This window comes from Pelodiscus sinensis, chromosome 28 (assembly GCF_049634645.1).
Source record: "Pelodiscus sinensis isolate JC-2024 chromosome 28, ASM4963464v1, whole genome shotgun sequence".
Classification (NCBI taxonomy): Eukaryota; Metazoa; Chordata; order Testudines; family Trionychidae; genus Pelodiscus; species Pelodiscus sinensis.
The window spans coordinates 6,671,653-6,686,500 of record NC_134738.1 but is presented as its reverse complement, the minus strand read 5'-3'; the positions used below and the strand labels follow the sequence as shown (position 1 = coordinate 6,686,500).

The following is a 14,848-nucleotide window of genomic DNA, read 5'->3' as shown; positions in this document are numbered from 1 at the left end:
AATAGTTTTTGCACAGACATTAGTGATAGGATGGATGACTATGCTGAATGATACCAGTTCAAGATCTGGCTTTAGGAGGCTTATAACCAACTTCCACTTACATAAAGTCTTCTCCAATCATTTAGTAATGTTAGCCAGTCCAGTGATTAACATACAGTGCATTTAACACCTCCCACCCCCCCGAACTTTTTATCAATAGCCATCTTGCAAATAGCATTCCTGTTCATATTTCAGAAATATGAACGTTTAATTGACCATATCTCTTGCCTGTGCAGAATGAGGGAGGATATCTGTAATACCGCGCTGGGCAACCTAGGCTAGTGAGTGGGCCACAAGAGTGGTCCTCCTTCAACTCAGAGGACCACAAGATTGTTGTAACTAAGATGGTGTCCCAGGATAGGGTTGTTTTGCTAACTGTGCTTGTGGACCTAGAATTTGCATGTTGTGCCAATTGAATTGTAGCAGCGCTTTGTATACAAAGGGAGCGTGTGGCTCTTATAGTCAACGTGGGCAACCGGCATGCACCTCACTTCACGTGCACTTGCTTTACATGTGTGTCACTTTAACAATACCAGTATGAAAAAACCCCACATGGATAAAAAGCAGCAGAATCTGGCAATCCTGAGTATGGACAACAGTAAACAAAATGTCTCATGGCCCACACAGAGAACCCCGATGGGCTGCCCACCATTGCTGTAATATGTAGTTGACTATCACATGGGTACTATTACCCTGTCTGATTGAACAGAACTCCCAGGATCCTGGTTAGGAGGTAGAACAAACAGGAAACTAAACAAGGGCAGTAATAATACACCTGGGCTACGTCTACATTGGCACCCCTTTCCGGAAAAGGGATGCTAATGTAGACTTTGGAATTGCAAATTCCGTGGGGGATTTAAATATCCCCCGCGGCATTTGCATTTACATGTCTACTAAAATTGAGAATAGTGATAGAAATGTAGCCGTGTTAGTCTGGTGTAGCTGAAACAAAAAACAGGACTGTGTAGCACTTTAAAGACTAACAAGATGGTTTATTAGAATGACCCACGAAAGCTCATCATCTAATAAGCCATCTTGTTAGTCTTTAAAGTGCTACATTGTCCTGTTTTTTGTTTCTACTAAAATTAAGTGATAATTAGTACCCAGAGGTGGTAAAAATGACAAAACCAAGTTTTATTAAACCGTTTCGTCCAAAATTTTAATTCTTGAAAAAACGATAACCAGGTATACTGAAACAAGCCCTTTGAAACTGCTGTTATTAGGACCAAGTGGGGCCACACTAGACTTGTGGAAATGACTTGGATTCACTGAATAGTTATCTGGCTGGTTAGAAATCAGCCCCTTCCAGCGTTGCCGTGACAACCATTAGGATGACATTCGATATTTGCAGGCACCACATTACAGATTCAAGAAAATAAAATATGAATGGGTCATGCAAGTCCAGTCTCAATTAACACACATGGCTACTTATACTTTTCTCATGGCTGGCTTGATTGCTTTCTTTCCACTCATGAGGGTAATTCAGTACTAACAGAAAATTTCTATTGATCCTAATCACAGAGCTTTCCAGTCTGAACATTTTCAATAGTAGCTAAATAAGAAAATAAAAGGAGCTCCTAAATTATCCATGGTTAATTTTTCTATAAAATTATTTCATCAGTTTTTATGGGAAACCAAAAGACAGTAAAATGTATGAGTTGAAATTTAATCTTTCTTTGCTGTTTATTTCAGCCACACTGTATTTGGTATTTAGACCAAGCCCAGACTTTTAAAGGACCTCACTCCCACAAGGTCCCCTTTTTCCAGGGTGCTCAGCACTTAGGACCTATTATTCTTAAACAAGCTGGCTGTGTCTACACTGCACCTCTTTTCCAGAAAAGGGATGCAGATTAGACAAGTCGGAATTGCAAATGCAGCGGGGATTTACATTTTCCCCGCTGCATGTGCATGAACATGGCTGCCGCTTTTTTCCGGCTCGGGGCTTTGCCGGAAAAAAGCGCCAGTCTAGACAGGGATCTTTCGGAAAATAAACCCTTTTCCGGAAGATCCCTTATTCCTGATTTTATTCCGGCTTTATTTTCCGAAAGATCCCTGTCTAGACTGGCGCTTTTTTCCGGCAAAGCCCCGAGCCAGAAAAAAGTGGCAGCCATGTTCATGCAAATGCAGCGGGGAAAATGTAAATCCCCGCTGCATTTGCAATTCCGACTTGTCTAATCTGCATCCCTTTTCCGGAAAAGGGGTGCATTGTAGACACAGCCGCTACGTACATTTTTTTCACTTCCATTTGGAAAATCTAGCCAAATATTTTATTTACTTTACTACCTAAGATATGAGCTCATGGAATTTGTAAGGGATCTGTGATACTTTTAAATTCTAAGGACCTAGTCCTCCAGCGATTCATAAATATGCTCAACTAGATCCACTGAGTAGTTAACTTGTGAACATAAAATCAGAGATAAAGTCACCTGTTTGAAAGTAGTGCAGGTAATTCATGTCTGAAAGGTGCTCTGTGGCTTTAAATGAAAAGAGTTGTGAGTCTCAGGCTAGTGAAGCCTGTCAGAAGAAAATGCAACCACACTTGGTATCCTTTGCTTTAAGTCTCAGAAGAGAAGGACTGTGTCTCTCTTCACAGCAGGGGATCCATCCACAAAAAGGTTGAGCCAGGAAGAAGATTGTACCAATTGATGCTGTATTTTAAAAAAATACAAAAAAGAATTCATGTTGCACAGCTGCCATGCTATATCTTTCCCCATCAATACATTCACACAGAAAAAAAAATAAGGAAAAAATTCTGCATATCCGATAAACTGATATGTAAACCAGAGAACAAATCTAGACTTTCTTAATGTGTGGTAGTGGATTTACAGGATAATGGGTGCCACAGAAGAAGAAAAAATGTCTCTGTTTAATCTTGACCCTTACTAGAGGAAATAATTTATATTTTGCAATTTTGTGGCCAAAATTCATCCACTTATTGTTCTGACCTTTTTATACCACAATAAAAACAACATACAAAAACCAAAAATAATTTCATGGCAAATTAATTCTTAAAAGTTTTTTATGTTTCATTTTAATTTTTTAACCCTGCATTGAAAGGAAACATTTTGGTTTTTCATTTTGAAATGGAGCTAGACTCGTTTTTAAGAACAGCTGAAATTTAAAACGAACAAATAAAACAAGACAGAACAGCTTTATTTTTTCAAGAAAGATTCACCCCAAACACCAACTGCCAGAACTATACAGCAAATCAACCAACCCAAAACTTCATTTTTCAGCCAAAATATTTCATTGTGCTCTAACCCCTCACTAGAACAAGGGGAATAATTAAACAAACAAACCAACCAACAAACAAAATGGGAAAACAGTAAGATGAATTGCATATATTAGCCAATGTTTGGAATCACAAAGGATGAATTTCACTTCTGTGCCAAGGACAAACAAAGGGTCTTTGTCTCTCAAATCCTACTGAAGACCAGGTAGGCCACAGCTGATTATGGAGCTTAGCTAAGAAAGAATAGGCAAGGCTAATATAAGGCCAGGAAGGGAGGGACCATTGTAGCTGTTATCTGGACATTAGAGAAGGAAGGAAGGAAACCTTGGAAAGAGTTTAAACCATAATAACTCGAACTCAGGAACCAATCCTTGCTACAAACCTCGGTGTCAACTCTGCCCACATATATACACCAGCAACACCATCACAGGACCTAACCAGATCAGCCATACTGTCACTGGTACATTCTCCTGCACATCCACCAACGTAATATATGCCATCATGTGCCAACAATGCCCCACTGCTATATACATCGGGCAAACAGGACAGTCCCTACGTAAAAGAATCAATGGACACAAATCTGATATTAGGAATGGCAACATACAAAAACCTGTAGGGGAACACTTCAATCTTCCTGGACACACAATTGCAGATCTAAAAGTAGCCATCCTGCAGCAAAAAAACTTCAGGACCAGACTTCAAAGAGAAACTGCCGAGCTACGGTTCATCTTTAAGTTTGACACAATCGACTCTGGATTAAACAAAGACTGTGAATGGCTTGCTAACTACAAAAGCAGCTTCTGCTCTCTTGGAATTCACACCTCCAGATCAGCTGCTAGAAGTGGGCCTCATCCTCCTTGATTGGATCCACCTCGTCATCTCCAGCCTGATCCTGGCCTGCATATTTATTCCTGCCTCTGGAAATTTCCACTACATGCATCTGACGAAGTGGGTCTTTGCCCATGAAAGCTTATGCTCCTACACTTCAGTTAGTCTATAAGGTGCCACAGGACTCCTCGTCGTTCTTGGAAAGAGGGTGTAGGAAAAGGTTCAGATAAACACCAGAGTTTATAATCGTGCAGTAGTTGTTTGCCGATCAGACAGTCCCTTTAGCAGAAAATAGGAGTAGATAGAGGGTTAGGACTGGGCTGCCCTACAAGCCACTAGGGGGGAAATGGTACCATCCAGGCAGTGAAAGGGAAGAGACTGTAGAGAAATATTTTGACCCCCAAGAAGAGGGGAAACACACAGAGACCTGGCTGGAGGGCCAAAGCACGGAGAGAGGACATCTGGAGTCTCACAGAGTGAGAGAAAGTGGCTGGGGTATTGGCCCTGGAAAGAGCCACCTAGGTGGATGTGCCCTAATGGTGAGTGTGAATTCCCCTTTAATTGCATTAAGAACATTCTTCCTCTGCAAATATCTATTGTAACTTCGCCATCACCCTGCTCCCTGAAATGAACCAAGAGAATGCCTGCTGATGCAATTCACAACAATCCCCAGATTAAAATGTGTGCACACAAAACATCAGAGAACATGTCAACTATTTATCTACTCGCACGAAGAATGTTCAATATATGAAAGAGGGCAAGGCTCACCTGGCACTGTGTTCCAGGGATTTTTTATTTTGTGGTACTGGGGCTTTGCAATCTAAACGGATATGTGAATTGTGATGAATAGCAGCAGTATAAATACCAAACTACAAATGGAAATCCAGCTCCCACACTGACACCAGGTATATGATCCAGGAAGGTGTTGATGGAATGGCCGCTATGACCTGACTTACTGGCCATTGCATGAACGTTAAAGAGAAAACACGGGTGGGGTTTGCACTTGCTGTCATTGACAGGCACCAAGTCTGAAAATGAGCTCATTTACAAAGTGTTTTTTTTTTTTAAAGGCAAAGATTTTCAGAAGTCACAAGCGATTTTTGGTTGCTGAACCTCTGATACTGTAAAAAGGCCACCTGGTGGGACAGTGAGTACTCAGCCTTTGAGAACAAAATCAGATCACTTTAAAAAGTAACTGGAGCACCCAGAAATTGATATCTCCAAATGTTCACCAATGTTCCCTCATCTCCTCCAATCATATGCAGATTTTTTTCCACCCATGTGCAGAATAAATTTTATGGGCACCGAGGCATGTGCAAATGTGCACCACCAGTAGAAACAAAAAGCCTAGCTGTGGGCTCTCTCCTAATCAGCTGGGCAACATTTGATTCTCTCCTGATCAGCCACACAAGTGCCTAGCTTACAGGGAAATCTACCAGTCACCTTCGAAAACCTTGGTCCGAGTCCATAATTTTGAGGGAGTAGGCATTTGTGACCTACATTCCAGATGACAATCACAGCTGCCTGACATAGATGGCAGGAAATCTCAAGTATGCAGAGCCTTAATGCAAGCTGCCAAATGTGGCACACTGTGTTTACATCAAATCCATTAGTCTCTGTGTTCCCATCTGTAAGATGATAGACTGTTTACCTGGTGCCTGTGCAGTAGAAAGGATTTAGTTTCAAATGTATGTGGGAGAGAATGTAGCCAGCACAAAGAGCAGACGGGATATTTAACAGTGTATGTTCCCTGCATGCAACTGGCCTACTTCTTTGATGCTTAAAGGAAATGGAACAGAGGGTTGTAAAGTGGTATGGAATTGTAAAACGAAACATGTACACAGGTAAACATTTACATGTGCAGCGTTGCTGTAACTTTGTTGGTCCCAGGACGTTAGGTAGGTGAGGCAATAACTTTTATTGGACCAACTTCTGAGTAAGTTGGAAGTTTGTCTCTCATACCAACAGAAACAAAGGGTGTGTCTAAACTACAGAGTTTTGTCGACAAAAGTGAACTTTTGTCGACAAAACTATACCTGCGTCTACACTACCGCTGAGTTCTGTCGACAGAACGTCGACAGAACTCAGCAGTTTTGTCGACGCTGGTAAACCTCATTTTACGAGGCATAACACCTTTTGTCGACAGAGTTCTGTCGACAGAAGGTGTTATTGCATGTAGGGTTGTGTCTAGACTACAGGGTTTTGTCGACAAAGCAGCTTGCTTTGTTGACAGAACTGAATGTGTCTAGACGCTCTTTGTCGACAGAAGTTTTGTCGACAGATACTGTCGACAAAACTTCTGTCGACAAAAGCCTGTAGTCTAGACGTACCCAAAGATGCTGCACTAGTCTGTCAAGGAGAAAGTCATCCTGTGAAACTAACCCAGCCCAACCCCTTTCCAAGTGCTAACAATCACTTAAGCCCTCAAGACACTGATTAAATGGAGCTTAAGATCTTTACAGTCATTGCTCTAGCAGGGGTCTGAAACCTATGGCTCAGTATGGAACTAAATAGGGCTCTTTGGTCATTCCCAAAATACATGCAACTTTTTAAATTAAAATGAAAAATTAATTCAAAATTTTAAAATCGTGTCATTAGTCATGTAGCTTGAATGCATGCATGAAGCTGGATATGAGACCAATTGTGAGGTAAACTTCAAAGAAATGTGCAAAAAGATGCAGCAGTAGAAGTCCCTTTAAATAAAGTCTGCATTTACAAAGCTTTATTTATGCTATTATTAATAATCATATCAATTATCAATAATATTAAGTTGTATATTTTCAGTCATGCAAATGGGCATTCTTAAACGGCTCTTTCTTGACCTCTTGTTTTGAATTTTGATGTAGTTTGGCTCTTTGGTTTGGAAAGGTTGCCGACCCCTGCCCGTAGAACAGGGGTGATTTTCATCTAGTGTGAATACAGGAAGACAGAGATTGAAACTGTCATACCAGTTGGCTGGTTGAATTAAGAGCCAAAACCCCCAAGTGATAAGTTGAAATCTGGCCATGTAGCAGATGTCATCCAACAACTGAACACAAGCCTTTAATAATGACATGAGCTGGAATTGAAAGGATTTGTTTATTTGCAACAAAAGCAAGAGGAATGAGGCAACGTGAATCAGAATAAGCAAACCCTGGATCAGATCTGAAGCTGGAAGCAAAGATAAAGAATCTACGACATTGCTGAAAGGCTGGGAATATCAGTGGAATTTTTTTTTCTAGAATTTCCAGATTGAATCAACCAGACTTTTGAGAGTGACTGACCAATGAACAATGCAGGGCCTGCTTAATGTCACCAAGTCCCCTGGTCTTCTATGTCTCAGTGTCTCACAGACTGGGTCCAGTGTCAGAGAGAAAGGACGGGGTGGCCAGTGAAACAACTATGGAAGTAAGGGGATTGTTTGGAGAACTTAAGCTCCCTAACCACGGGAAGGACTGTGGTGGTTGTTGAACAACCCTAAATAAAGAGGCAAAGGCCGGTACCCTGGTTACAGGGTGTTTGCAGGACCGCTAATGGGGGAGGGGGACAAAGAGGGCAATTGCCCCAGGGCCTGGTGATTCAAAGGGGCCCAGGTTTCCTGGCCACCATCACTGCTATAGAAGCAGCAGCGGCAGCTGGAGCCCCAGGTCCTTTAAATCACCACCGGAGTGCTGTGCTTCACGCTCCAGGCAGCTCTGAGGGCTGGGGGGATCACCATGCTCCAGGCCGTGCTGAGGGCAGTGAGGGTGGGAGCTGAGGCATGCTCTGGGTAGCACTGAAGGCTGGCTACCCTGCCCCCGCCTTTCATCCAAGGTTCTGCCCCTTCTGGGAGCACATAGGTGCCCCCCCAGGGGCCCACAGAGGCTGTCGGTGCCCCTGATCGTTTGAGATGTTACATTGCTGGAGCCCACTCTTGGTGCTAATTTTGAGGGGAGTAGGGCATGAGGGAGGGATTCACCTCATGCTCCATATTTTAGTATCTTAAGAATCGTGCATGATGTAAACCATCCACTGGCTTAACTACATGCACCAAGAGGCATGTCACAGCCCAAACCATCTTTGTCTCTTTCAAGCAGTATTTACAAGGTTATGGAAGCAAAATGCAGGACTATGTAGCACTTTAAAGACTAACAAGATGGTTTATTAGATGATGAGCTTTCGTGGGCCAGACCCACTTCCTCAGATCAAATAGTGGAAGAAAATAGTCACAACCATATATACCAAAGGATACAATTAAAAAAAATGAACAAATATGAAAAGGACAAATCACATTGCAGAACAGAAGGGGGATGCGGGGGGGTGGGAAGGGGGAGCAAGGTTATGGTGATGCAGTTAATTGGGTGGCAGCCAAAACGTTTTCAGCTCACTCATTCCACTGTGATTTTGTTAAGTCTGTTTTTCCCAGTCAAACACAAGCAGATGAGCAAAAGGAAAAAGGCAGGAAGGGCAGATGTTCTATTACAGCTTGATACAGGTGGGTTTATAGCTGAAAGATCAGGTGAATCTGGTGTCAACTCTCAAGAAGGCAGAAACCCCATTCTAGCTCCGGTACTTACATAGCCCAAGAAACAAGCACTGATCATCACTGTACACTGCTGTGGCCTTGTAACAAGGTGGCACTCCCCTCCCGCAAGCACCCCTCCTTTGGCCAAGTATGTGTGCTTTGCCAGCGTAGAGGGCCTCCCCGTGGCTTCTCTGGAGTGGGGAGTGGCAGGACTGCAGGGCCTCAAGTAGGGGGCCTCAGGACCCGGTCAACCCTGTCACAGGCCTTGCAGGCACTCTGCCTCAGTTTCCCCCAAGATCTCCAAAATAATCCAGCCACACCCAAGGTCAGTGGAAAAATATTCCCTTTCTCTTGGCATCTAGTTTATTTAATAGCACTCATAAAGGCCCATTTCTGCTCATCCCTCAGAATTAGGATCTCACAGTCCTACTTCCTTGGACTGTGTCTTTAATTCCTAGCCTCCACAGCCCATAAATCAACCCTCCTTCCTGGGTCTGTGTGTTGGCTGATTTCTTTCCCACAGAACCCCCTCCTCTCCCTTACCCCCCTCCCCCACACACACTTTCCTTCTGGATTCTCTTACACTTCCTTAGGTCTCGACAAAGTCTGTCAAGTGTCAAATCATTCTCCTATCTAGGGAGGCCAAGTTCAACTTGAGACAGGTGGACCAGGGCCCATCTGCCTTCAAAAAGACAGTCACCCTGTGGCTGGCCTTCATCACATTGTAGCTGAGCAACTGACAGTTACTAATGTACTTTGCCTAATACCTCCTCTGAGGTGGGGAAGTGCTACTAGTCCCATTTTACAGATGGGAAACTGAGGCTAAGTGACTTGACCAAGGTTACACCGGAAGTATATGGCAGAGCAGGGACTCAAACACAGGTCCTCAGTTAACACCTGAACCACTAGACTATATTTCCTCTCTCCCTCGCTGGGACTTACCCCTGAACTAAGACTGAAGTATAGGATCAAGGAGGCGCTCTGCAAAAGCAAGCTTCCACATCAGGAATGGTGGAATAAAAAGCCAAATGCAAGGATGGCATAAATAAATGTGCTCTGCTACAAGTCAGAACCTCCCTGTGCCACCGTCTTCCATCTCACCCTTTGTCCGTCTTACCCCAGAGTCAGTGTTCTCTGTAACTTGAGAGCTTAGGTGGCCATCCAGGAGAGATTCATATGCTGCCCAGCTGATTAGCAGAGCGCCCACGGACTCCCATAGCTGGCAGCAAGTGTTTCTGATGATGGTTCACATCTGTACATGCTTATGTGCACATAACAAAATGTATTATGCACATGAATGGAACAAATTAAAGAGAACATTGCTTAGAGTGCAAGGTCTTTTGGGCATGACTCTGTTGTGTTTGTACAGAGCCTGCCACCTAGATCCCTTAATCTCAGTTCGGACTTCTAGGTGTTACCAACAAACAAACGAACAATAACATTTATTAAACAGTCCCTAAAGTTGTATGTATAGTCAGATTGTATTTGGTGCTATATTTATCACCTCCTTGCTCTGCCTTTGATACATGTCATAAATGTTATTCCAAACTGGATAGCAGTAACCATTTATTGTCATTATCTATCAGATCTAAAACATTTTGCTGCTTAAATATTTCATGAATCCGGTCACTGAGAAATTATCAATGAGTTACTAATACGCAGAACATGTTTTAGAAACTGAGTGCTAAGTGGGTGTAGACTTAGGTGGTCCCTGAAGGCACCTGCTGATCGGTAGACTGCTAAATAAAATAATCTCAGAGTTGTACAAGAGTCTTTGATCAAACACGAAGAGCGGGTGTTAAACAGTTGTAAAGAAAAGAGATAGAAAACTAATTAACAATGGATCAGTCTCTACTAGTTAGGCTGTTAGCCTTCAATTTTCCAGTTGCCTAGGGAGGGGTAAAACATGTGGAAATGCATAAGTGAAGATTCATCGATTAAAATAAAATTGCTGGGGGGAGAGGAGATTCGGATAAACATTCTTTAACTTCCTAGTATCATAACAATGCAGTGCCCCATTCTCAGTAATACGTACCGCAGTCAAACAGGTATAACACTGCATGAGCACAGAAAAGTCAGTGCATAAGATCAATGCAGCCGCACATGCTGACTCTCAGCTTGAGTGCATATCTCAGTATTTATACACACTCATCGACTCCCCCCAACCGCCCCCTTCTGTAAGTCAGCACTGTTCTGTGATAAAGATCAGCTGTCCTATTAAGGACCAGCTCCCTGCCCGGAGGAGCCTGAGGCATGAAAACAGGCATGGGTATATTGTAGTACAGAATAGGTCTAAATTCTAATCAGCAGTAGTATTCAAATGGACAAGTATATTGGCTAATGGCTGCTCTGAGCTGTGCCTACTGTACACATGATTACAGTCATTCAGTTAAGAACAACTTAGCAACAGGCACCACCATATTAATATGCCCATGCAAGGTCAAACAAAAATAGCTGACGGGAGAGAGGGGAGATTTTTATACCGAGCACTCAGGGAACAATCAGTAATGTAGGCAACATTAAAGTGCTCCATTGTAAACATCGTGTCCCCAACAGAGTATTAAAATATAAATTGGTCAAGCCAGGAACATTTGAAACCAATTACCTCTTTCCCTTGGAATCGTAATGGAATGATTATGCAGCGGATGGAGAGAAGAGTATTAAATGCAATGGAGGATGCGTGGGAAGACAGCAGCTTACTCGGTGAAAAGATGCACTCCGTTCTTTTAATAAATATCGACCAATTGCACATATTCAGGGAAAGTCAGGCAGGGAGGCAACCGCTTGATTTGCTGGACTTGGTCCCCAAACAACTCTGATCCTTGCTGTCATCTAAAAACAAAAGAAACCATGAACAAAATGTCAGGGAGCAGGATGGTGTCAGAGCATCTCTCTGGGTACGTCTAGACTACAAGCCTCTTTCAAAAGAGAGCGTCGAGACTGCAACCTCTTCTTTTGAAAAACTGAGCCACTTTTTCAAAAGAGAGCATCAGGATGCTCTCTTTCGAAAAAGCCCTATTTGCATTCAAGAACGCCTTGTTGTGAAAGAGCACTTTTGAAAAAAGGTGTTCTTCCTTGTAAAATGAGGTTTAACGTGTTGAAAAACCGCCGCGTTCTTTCCATTTAATTTCGAAAGGATGCAGCAGCAATCTAGATGCAGGGGAAGTTTTTTCGTAAAAACGCCACTTTTTTTGAAAAAACACTGTAGTCTAGTGTCATGTCATGACAAGGGCTTGTCAGTGAGGAAGTGGCTGGCTTAAAAACTTGTTTCCATTTGTTGCTGCATGAGCATGGATGCAGTAGTGCTGCAGATTTTAATAGCTAGGACAACTGGGATTTACTTTTTTAACTAACTTATCAGCCTGGCAGTGAGCTTTCAACTCAGACAGATCAGGATTTCTCCTGAAATTCAGCAGTGATGGGCTGTGGTGTTTGGGATTTGTTCGGTTTCCCCCTCCCCAGCTCCAAACACATAACCTTTTCACTAAGTCTGAAATGTAACAACTCTGACATGTTTATTAAAACATTTTGTTATTACACTTGACATTTATGAAGGGTAGATGCCAAATAAGTGTCAGGATGACTCATTTGCCAGTGATTCACACTCTGGTGAGAAACCTTCCCTCCGGCCATTCCTCTAGAAACTCTGGGTCTCCCATTCGTTTGTGTCTGGCTAAGAAAGAAAAGACAGCTTGTTCCAGCTTTTCCAAAATTCATACTCTCCTTTGGTTTTAGGTGAAGGGCTGTTTTGGTGCTGCCTACTGCTAGCTCTTCTTTAGTTACCTCCTTGTCTTTAAAAGGGCCAATCTTGCAAGGCAACGTAGTGCTGCGACCTCTCACTAAATTCAGGCTGGATTTGAGCGAGCTCAAAAGCTTGTGCATCATCAGCACTTTGAAGAAACAGACCAATGGGCAGCAGATATTGTCTAGAGTACTTAAATACATAAGTAGAGTAAGTATTCTCCAGTACTAGAGTAAGTAAGTTTATTTGATACAAGTCACAACTCATGGGTAAGTCTTGAGATAGGATTTCAACAAAACCAGAGTCATGGGCAGATCACCTTTTGAAATATGCATTGTCTCTTCTGGCTGCTGCCTCATTTTGGTAAATCACAGGTGGAACTTATTGTGTGGGTGGGACTTAGAAGAGCATCATGGGCTGTTTTCTCCCTTACCCAGGTATTTTCTGGAGTACAGGTAACTTACATTTCTGAGGGTTGAATAACTGAGCCTTCATTTCCTAACCCAAAGTATGAACTAAATTCAACTCTATTTAAACAAGAGGACACCTGGCAGCGCGTGTCAGAGTGGCATTGATAGTCCATTCTGAGAAGCAGGACAACCCAGCAATTCTGTGGTGTCTTTTATAACCAGGCTTTCTGAGTTGCTATTCTCTTGCCTAACAGCCACTCCACCAGCTACCGCACTGCAGCTACTGCAAGAGTGGAACACAGCCATGGTTAAGCAGTGTACAGCAAAACTACTCCAAAGCTAAAGGCTAGAAGCTTATAACAAATAACTCACTTTACAACACATCACTGCCAAACATTCAGAAGTGCTGAACAAACTAAAGTGAAACTGAATCAAAACATTGTATTTTAAGAGCACATTGCTTATATAATCATCTTTACAAACCTCCCTGGATTCAGCAGGGACACTAAGGATACGCCTACACAGCAGGGCTTAACTCAAAATCAGCTACGCAAATTGAGCTACGTCAATTGCACAGCTTATTTCGAAATAGCTTAGTTTGAGTTTTGGTGCTGTCTATCAGCATTCTGTGTGAAGAGATCTGACATGCTCCTGGCCTTGGGGCGGGACACAGCAGGGCGCCCTCCCTTCACATGCCCCCTCTACACAGGGGTAGGGCACATCTCCCTCCCCCCCCCCCCCCAGCTGCACTATACACAGCACAGGGACATGGGCGCGGTCTCAGGGCAGCTCCCACTCCCGGGCAGAGCCAGATATGTCAACCATGGACTCTGTGCAAGCACATCAGCTCTGACGGTATAGGGCATGGTCGCCCTCACCTCACAGGGGGGACTGAGCATCATCCACTGTGTCCCCAGGGACAATTGACCACTTCTCTTCTTTCTCTATAGCCGCACCAGCTGCTCGTGCAGGGCGCACCACCCCACCCGGGACATGCTCCGGCAACCGTGGCCTCAGCAGGACCACCACGTGGCAGGGGTATCGAGAGCAGCACCTGCAGGCCCTGCGAGCCCAGACCTGGATCATGGAGCAGCAGGCGCAGGACAACCGGGAGTTCCAGCGGGAGCTGCTTGCCCAGGGTTGTGCCTGCAGGCCCTGGTGCAGAGCATGCTTCCCCGTACCGGTCCTGCGCCTGCTGCCCCCGCAGCTACTGTTCCTCCTCCCACTCCTGTCCCCCCTCCCACCTCTGCCTCCTCAATCTCCACACCCCCCACCTCAACCTCTGCACCCTCCTCCCCATCCCCCAGGGGACACCGAGGCCCCCTCCCCAGTGGTGCTGGGAGGCAGTTGGCCCGGCAAGACCCCCAACCCCGAGTGCTGAACTTCCCCTCCCCCTTCTTCCCCCTTCCAGCTCCCTCCTCCCAGTTTTCCCCCGTCTCCCCAGAGGTTCATCCCCCCCCCCCCAGTTGTGTTAAATAAAGACAGTTTCTATTTTTGAAAATACGTGTATTTTATTTAACATCAGGAAGGGGGGGCTAGGGAAGGGTAAGTAGAAGGACAAGAGGGGGGAATGGAGCACAAGACCCCAATGGGGCAGACCGGAGAGACTGTTAACGCTCCTCAGGGTGGAAGCTCTCCCGCAGGGCCCCCTGGATCCTGACAGTCCCTCGATGGTCCTCCCGGATGGCAGCCTGCCAACAGTGCAGCCAGGCTGCCGGCAACGTGTCCACGAGATGAAGCAGAGTCCCCGGTGGCAGGTCTGGTTCCATGTTGCGGAGTGCCGTGGTGTCCCGAGTGAGGGCGAGCAGAGCACTCCGAGATACAAATGCTTTGCCGTCCCTCAGCAAGGTGGACCAGCAAGCAGAGAAACCTGAGAACTGTCTGTCTAGGATGGGGGGGTCGGGTCCCTTTAAGCACAGACCTCGGATAGCCTGAAGCAGCAGACCCACACACTCAGTCCGACCCTGATGCCCTGCTGGCACTGGTTCCGGCCAGCCTTACCTTCGATTCAGGGTCCACTCAATGTGGATGCACTATTTCGAATTAGAAAAATGCTATTTTGAATTAGTTTTTGTGTCTAGATGCGTTATTTTAAATTAGCTTATTTCGAATTA

At 44.4% G+C, this 14,848-nt stretch overlaps 1 long non-coding RNA gene across 1 annotated transcript in view; it reads right to left on the bottom strand.

Annotated features, from left to right (window-relative positions):
• Nucleotides 1-11,193: 11,193 nt before the first annotated feature.
• Nucleotides 11,194-14,848, bottom strand: part of LOC142820929 (uncharacterized) — a 59,102-nt gene continuing 55,447 nt past the window's right edge. Inside the window, exon 4 of the long non-coding RNA XR_012897945.1 lies at nt 11,194-11,414. This is a non-coding gene — a long non-coding RNA (uncharacterized LOC142820929). The remainder of the gene's footprint in view (nt 11,415-14,848) is intronic.